This window comes from Leucoraja erinacea, chromosome 9 (assembly GCF_028641065.1).
Source record: "Leucoraja erinacea ecotype New England chromosome 9, Leri_hhj_1, whole genome shotgun sequence".
In the NCBI taxonomy this organism is placed as follows: domain Eukaryota; kingdom Metazoa; phylum Chordata; class Chondrichthyes; order Rajiformes; family Rajidae; genus Leucoraja; species Leucoraja erinaceus.
Genome location: NC_073385.1, coordinates 40423816 through 40431862, shown reverse-complemented (window position 1 = coordinate 40431862; position 8047 = coordinate 40423816). Strand labels below are relative to the sequence as shown.

At 46.1% G+C, this 8047-nt stretch overlaps 1 pseudogene; it reads right to left on the bottom strand.

The window, feature by feature from the left end:
* Positions 1 to 6939: 6939 nt before the first annotated feature.
* On the bottom strand, positions 6940 to 7049 carry LOC129700620 (U2 spliceosomal RNA; annotated as a pseudogene).
* Positions 7050 to 8047: the final 998 nt, after the last annotated feature.

The window sequence follows — 8047 nt, the reverse complement described above, 5'->3', positions numbered from 1 at the left end:
CATGGAAAATTCTTATATCAAGCTTTACACTCACTTAAATGTGGGTGGTGGGAGATGAGTCTACATCGAGCCCTAGAGTCACACAGTATGGATAAAAATCATTTTGCACTATATGCACATGCCAACCAACATTCCCCATCTCCACTAGTCCCACCTGCCTGTGTTTGGCCCATATTCCTCAAACCTACACTATCCATGTATCTGTCTAAATGTTTTTAAACGTTGTAACTCTACTTGCCTCAACTACCTCCTCCGGCAGCTCGTTCCATATACCTAACGCCCTTTGTGTAAAAGAATCACCCCGCAGGTTCCTGTTACACCTTTCCACCCTCACCTTACACCTATGTCTTCTATTTCTTGATTCCCCAACTCTGGGTTAAAGGCTCCCTGTCTAGTCCCCTTATGATCTTGTACACGTCTATAAGATCACATCCTTCTGTGCTCCAAGGAATAGAATGCCTGCCTGCCTGCTCAACCTCTCCCTAGAGCTGAGGTACGGAGGAGGGAAATGGTGCAGGGCAGATGGGGATGTGTTAGATGGTGGGGGTAAATGTGTTCACACTGGGATCATGGTAGGGGCGGGACAGATATCGGAAAGAGAAAGTGGTACACATTGGGAACACCGGATGCAGTAGGTGAAGTTAGAGGAGGTGCACGTGAACATCTGTCTCACCTGGAAGGCCTGATGGAGATGAGGGAGGAGATATGGGCTAAGATGCCGAGCCTACACTTGGTCTCCCCGATGTTTAGGAGCCCACATCAGGAGTTTAGTTTAATTTAGAGATACAATGAAGAAACAGGCTCTTTGGTCCACTGAGTCCACACCAACCAGTGATCACCCCGTACACTAGCACTTTCTTACACACTAGGGATACTTTACAATGTTTACCGAAGCCAATTAGCCTGCAAACCTGTTTGTTTTTGGAGTGTGAGCTGGAACCAGAGGGATAAAACCACACAGTCACAGGGAGTAAGTACAAACTCCATGAAGACAGCATTCATAGTCAGGATCACAACCAGGTCTGTAGCGCTGTAAGGCAGCAACTCTACCACTGTGCCACCGTGCCGCCCAAGTTAGGAGCACCTAATATTTATGGATGTTCGATAATTGAATTTTCTGGACACCGATGCTGCTCTCATCATCCACTGGATGATAACAATCTTTCCTTGATTTAAACCTCATCCTTGCTGGGTGATCAATATTTTCATGCAGCAGCAGTGCAGAGAAATGGAGTACTAACGGAGAGAAATGGGCCCATAAATCTAACATTGTCACTAACCAAACCAAAAGAGAATTCAAGAAGAATTTCTTTCCACAATGTGCAACTTGTCATCACTTTCGCTGACCGCAATTAACAAGGATACATTAAGTTAGTCGATCACAAGAGAGAAAGGAAGAGAAACGTATACTGTTTGGATTAAATAAATTGATGGAAGTAGACATATCTAGAATGCGAATCATATACAGGTTGAACACCGATTTTCCGGCATCCTCAGTTCCAGAGCCTTTTATGGATCATACATGTTCGTGCACCAACAGAGATCATGTGATAATGCACTGATAATCCACTCCAGTCCCGATAATGACACCTCTCCCACGGGAGAAAATGGGATAACATTAAACTACGGCGATCGATGTTCAGCGTGGACTCAGTGGGTCAAAGGGCCTGTTTCCATGTTGTGTCTTTACACTAAATTAAACCTTCGGGAGGGTAATCATGTCTTGCCTAATGGCCGTGGGTACGATTAGTTTAGTTTAGTTTAGTTTATTATTGTCTTGTGTACTGAGGTACAGTGAAAAGCTTTTTGTTGGGTGCTAGCCAGTTAAAGAAAAGACTACACACAAATACAATCAAGCTGTCCACAGTGCACAGATAGAGGATAAAGGGTATAATATTTAGTGCAATGTAAAGTCCGACTAAAGAGAGTTCAAAGGTCCCTGATAGAACAGGCTAGCGTTTCAGAGTGAATCACAGTGGCAGGAAATGCTGATTTACTCAGTCATTTGGCGTTCATGCTTCAGTTCCCTGATTTCTTTCATGCTGAAAATGTGTGTGTCAATTTAGAGTTAATTTAGATTAGAATTAAAGTGCAGCCTGCCTCACAATGGCTGTCAAGTGTTGTGATAGTTGGTTGCACCTTTCACAAGGTTGTCTTTCAGGAAGAGCTAAATGTATCTGCACACTGAAGCTGAGAGAGTGGGGACTGAGTTCCCAACATATTAACTGGTAAAGTCAGGGGCAGTTTGCCTGTCAAAGATCATTGCTTGGTCCAGAGACGTGACACGTGAGACAGCAGCTCTATAGCTCTGGCTGCATAAACTCATGTAATAGGAGCAGAATTAGGCCATTCGGCCCATCAATTAACTCTACCATTCAATCATGGCTGATCTATCTCTCCTAAACCAATTCTCCTGCCTTCTCTCCATAACCCCTGACACCATACTAACCAAGAATCTATCTCTGCCTTACAAAATATCCATTGACTTGGTCTCCACAGATTTCTGTGGCAAAGAAATCCACAGATTCACCACCCTCTGAATAAAGAAATTTCTCTCCTTCTCCTTCTTAAAGGAACATCCTTTAAATCTGAGGCTATGACCTCTGATCCTAAACTCTCCCACTAGTGGAAACATCCTTTCCACATCCACTCTATCCAAGCCTTTCACTATGCATGGGTTTAGTGCTGACCTCGGTTACTGTTTGTGTGGAGTTTGCACGTACCCCCCTGTGACCGCGTGGGTGTCCTCTGGGTGCTCCAGTTTTCTCCCACATCCCAAAGACGTACGGGTTTATTGGTCATGGTAAATTGGCGACTCTATAGGACCATCTGTTGCCGGCTCAGCTTTTCTTATATCCAGTTCCCTCCCCTAAACTTTTGGTCTGAAGAAGGGTCCCTACCCAAAACGTCACCCATTCTTTTTCTCCAGAGATGCTGCCTGATCTGATGAGTTCCTCAAACACTTTGTGTCTATCCTGTATATACCAGCATCTGCAGTATTACTTTCTACAATATATTGAAACCAACGCACTATGAAACATCGGCTCTGCAAATGTTGATTTTGGATTTTGCTGGCACTGCCAGGTGGCAGGTTGCATTTCTGGCACCGCTCGTTGGCACACAGCCCGCGAACAGCACCTCCTGCCTTTTCTCTCTTCAAAGAGTGCTTGGAGTTTTGTGTTTTTCAGTATGGAGTCTTATCCTCCAGCTCCCATGCACAGATGTTATTCACGGGATTACCATCGAAGGGATCAACAGGAGTTGCTGCCTCAAGAAGGCAGCCAGCATCATCAGAGACCCACACCATCCTTTCCACGCTCTCATTTCACTCCTGCCATTGGGAAGAAGTTCATGTTCATAAGACATGGGAGGAGAATAGTAAGATTAAACGAGAACTTACCAGTTTGAAGTTTGATCTGTATTTTATGAGGAGTTACGATGAGGGATTACGTGAAGAAGCCCGCTTCCACGCATGCGTGTCATACTTCAAAGCAGCGGTGTGAGGTCACAGGAACCTATAATGATCTAACATAGTAAGATTACCAAAGAGATACCAGTTTTTGATATGATCATAAGAGGGTGGGAGCGGAGGGCACGTAATCCCTCATCGTAACTCCTCATAAAATACAGATCAAACTTCAAACTGGTAAGTTCTCGTTTAATCTTACTATTTTACTTCGGAGTCACGTGAGTGACTACGTGAAGATTTCAAAGCTCTGTGACCTCATGCCGTGGAACGAGTCCATGCTTCACAAACTGCCTTGGGTATTGGGAGAGAGCATCATTAGTAATTTTAAACACAATTATACAAAGAGTTGTGTGGTATAACGACAAAATATATAACATTTTTTAAAAATTTGAGAATCATAGCCCTGTAACCTTTCGGGCAAATTATTTTGTTGAACATAAAATGTTTTCTTAATACAATGATATAGTTTGAGTCATGACCCTTTCATGCGGTTTCTTGTAAGAGATAAACAACTCCATTCTCTGACCTCGAATGTTCTTAGTATATTCTATGTATTGTTAGATGTGTCTTGCTATACAGTCGTTTGCCATATGGGTGTACCATAAATTCAAACACTTGACCCGAGGAACCCGATCTGTTTTCTTTTATTAAATCCTGTATGACAACACCAGTTTCTCGGTGAGATGATCAGGGAGTCCAGGCTCAGTTTGCTTAATGGCTGGACTTGTTGTGCGGTAAATAACACCATGAGCATAACCATCTTCCTGGACTGTTACTGAAGTGACAACGCTGTTATGAGCTACAGGCTCCTCAGCATGTTGAGAAACGACACCCACGTCCCAGATTTCGGAGTACCTGGTTTTCTTACCAGGGGTGCGTTTCCACCGCGTGCCGCTCCGTTCCTTGTGATAGGTAATTGGAGAGCGCACTTGTGGCACTATTGAAGGCAATGTAGCTCCCTCGATTATCCTAATGGAGGCTTGTAAAAATTCCAATACGGCCAGAATGTTCTTGGCCTTTTGGTCGAGATTGTTGTCCAAGCAGTATATGCCCCATTTCTTGATGTGTCCAAGGTACTGCTTCCGTGTTGACAGTCTTAGTGCAGATGAGATGAGATTCATCGTCCTGTCTGACAGTGTAGTGGGTCTGTTAGACTCTACAAATCAATAAATCCATAGTGTTATGGCATGGATGACTGCCTCCAGTCATTGGATAAATCAATAATTTTTTGGCAATGTTCATAGGGAACATGGTTCTAACACCATCCCCTGTAAGACTGAAATACCATGATTGAGAAGGTCAGTCGGGTACTCTGAAAATTCCAGATGCCGAGTGTGGTTGAATTATCCCTAGTACCCCAATGATGGGTCCGAACGGGGGAAAACCTCACCCTATGGCTTATTTACATAACAATGCCAAGCTGGTTTACGAATTTTAGTACATAATAATGGGGCTAATGATTGCCCCTTATGTAAGCTCTATATTGCCAAAGTTCCTCTATTGAGTCAATGCCTGCCATATAGAAACCCACAACTGACACCAAGTCTATATCAATAATAAGAGAATCCATCTTAAAATGAATATCTAAAACAAATGTGTTTAGGGTTAAAATCAATGATAATCCTGCAACCCTACTCTATCTTATATTTAATAATATGTTCATTCCCATCTTTTGTGTACAATTCTTGTAGCACCATGTGGGTTTTAGATTGTTTGGTTTATGTAAGGACAAAATGCCCTTCTGGTGTATGATGTACTGTGTTTAATGGGATGAGAAAAACCCTATCAGATAACCCTTAATACTGCTGAGATTATATGAATCTGTAGTGATTATATACCATACATAACTGTAGTGTTGCAACCTCCCCTACCCTCGTAGGTCCCTATTTTAACAGAAGAAAACCCCACCCACCTACCTCCCTGGTTACCGGTGGTTTTGTTATTTCCTTGGTTTTTTGAAAATAAGGTTCTGGTTTAATATTTCTTGTTCGGGGTTGTGTGGGAGGTTGAGGCTTCCGCATCTTCCAGGGTGGCCGCCCTGGCCATACCCTAAAACGGATCCTGCAGGTTATATTGATTTCTGACCCTGCTACTGGTATGAGCCACATTTTTTTTTTTTTTTTTTTTTTTTTTTTTTTTTGTTTTTTTTTTTTTTTTTTTTTTTTTTTGGCCTTGCTTGTGGTTGGTTTCTTGTTCCAAAATAGGCCCTTGCGCTGGCCTTGTTGAGCTGCTGTGTCTTGGCTTAGTCCACACACGGTTTTTATTTGCAAATGGTAGCATTTTTGGGGGTCCTAGTGCTGGCTGAATGGCCGCCTTCCACGTGTAGTTCAGGTTATATTGCATATTATTAAACAGATCTAGTGCGTCTTGATGGTCTTTGGTTACCTACGTTTAGTCCAGGGTGCTGGTGTGTGCTATGATGCCTTCCGTCAATCCCTTGAAGGTTCTCTGGATCTTGAGGTCCTGGTTCCTGATGTTCGTCCATATGCTGCCAAATGCATTGGTTTACACTGGGCACCTGTAATGCCTCACCGTTGCCAGGTGGCAGATGTCTGGCCAGTGTTTGTAAATTTTTCTTGTTGGCGTTTGTGGCCAGACATATAGTAATACTATTGCCATCCTGGATCCAAGTCTACCCATGTTTGACTTGGCTAAAGTAATCGGCCACCATGTCCAGCAGAGTCCCTGCTGTGTTAGGATCATGGGACGCTGTATTACCAGGCTCTGGCCCATCAGGGTCCTGCCTACTCTTTTTTATAGAGTTAGAGATCTCTAGGGTCCCACACGGGGTACCCATGTGGGGCTAAACTGCTGCCCACTTGTCTTTTGTTCTGCGGACCCCTCTTGCAGGTCAGCCCAGAACTGACCCACAGTGCTCCCCTCTGATGGGGTAGAAGCATTGTGCAGCCCTCAAAGAGGTACTGCTGTGGTTTTATCACGTTGGAGCAAGGCTCCATACACCGCTTCTTCCCGCTCCAGCCCTCTCGGGCACTGGTTGCCGGCGGTTTTTATGCAAAAGTCGGACCTTCCGAGTCCACTACCCTCGTTTTATTTGTGTCTAGCCTACCGCTCGGTCACATGGATCTGGCCGGTGCGGGGCCGACATCGGGCACAGCTGATCCCACTATGGTTGATCCAAGTGCCGCTGGCTGCTGCTGGCTGCCCGCTGTTCCATGGTCCTCCTTCTCCAGTGTTGTCCTTCCTTCCGTGAAGTGGATATGGCCGGTGTGGAGGATAACTGGCACAGCTGCTTCCATCTATTCCTTTAACCTGACTTCAACGCTCTCAGCACTCCTGGCTGCTCCTTTATCTTAGACCCCTGGGACCCACCCCCGTACTGACGGTACTGGTCCCTTATGGTCGTTGCAGCCGGTCAACCCCACTCTAATGCCCTCAATTCTGGGCACTCCTACTTATATGGTCCTTAGATAAGGGACATATAAGACATTAAAACTGATGATAACAGCTACTATAGTTTTTATATAATATATATATAGTCCCTAGATAAGGGGTGTATCAGATATTAAACTGATAAGAACAGATACTACACTTGATCTTAGCCAAAAAGCCGAGAAGCGATTATTGTAACTAAAACCCCGCTGGGACCGATCCTGGTACTCACATACTGGTCCCTTGTAGTAGATTGCAGCCAGTCAACTGCAAAGTCCTTTGCTGCCGAGAAATGAACTTTCTCACCGTGCTGGAGCGAAGTTGGGCACAGGTGTTTTTCCCCCTCCGGGAATCGATGTGCCCATGCTGCTCCTGCCGTTGCCAGCTCCTCACGAAGTGCCAGCTGCCACTGCTGCTGTCTGTGCTACTGCAAACTGCCGGCTGCCACTGCTGCTGCCGCTGCCGCTGCTGCTGCCGCTCCTCCGCGGTTCTCCCGCCGGCCTTCTGCACCTTACATGGACCTGGTCCATGTCTGCACCTAGAAAGGTAAGTTGAAGGAAACGCAGGGTCTCTTACCTGCTGTTCCCGACTTTCCTTCTCCCGCCGGTGACCGTCGTTCCCTGTGTCGGGTTCGAGCCGCTTGGACCGACCCCGGTGTTCACGGGCCTGGTCCTTCGCGGCAGTTCCGCAGCCGGTAACCCCGGCTGTTCCTATAGATCCCCTGGACCCTGGTGCTTACCTTGTGAACAAGGTTTTCAGCCCGAACATCCCGTTCCGACTCCATAAGTGCCGCTGCACTCGCTGAGCGTTTCGAGTCCCGGTACCGCTGGTCCGAGCTGTCTGTCCCGCAGCCTCTGTGCTGGCTGCTAGCGACTGGTCCCAAGCCAGTCTCGTTTGAGACTGGCATAGGGACCTTTTTTACTTTGCTTCCCGCCCGGCCGAGAGGTGAATTTTGCCGGTGCGGGAGCAAAGTCGGGCTCAGGTTGTTCCCCTCCAGGGAAACTCGTGCTGTTGCTGCTGCTGGCTGCTCGCCCTCCACGGGTCTCCCCGCCAGCTTTCCGCAGCCTCCTAAAAGTAAGTAGTAAAAAGGAACGCAGAGTCTCTTACCTGCTGTTCCCGACTTTCAAATCTCCCGCTTGGGGAACGCCGTTCCCCCCTGTGTGACTCGTTGCAATGCGTGTAGCGATA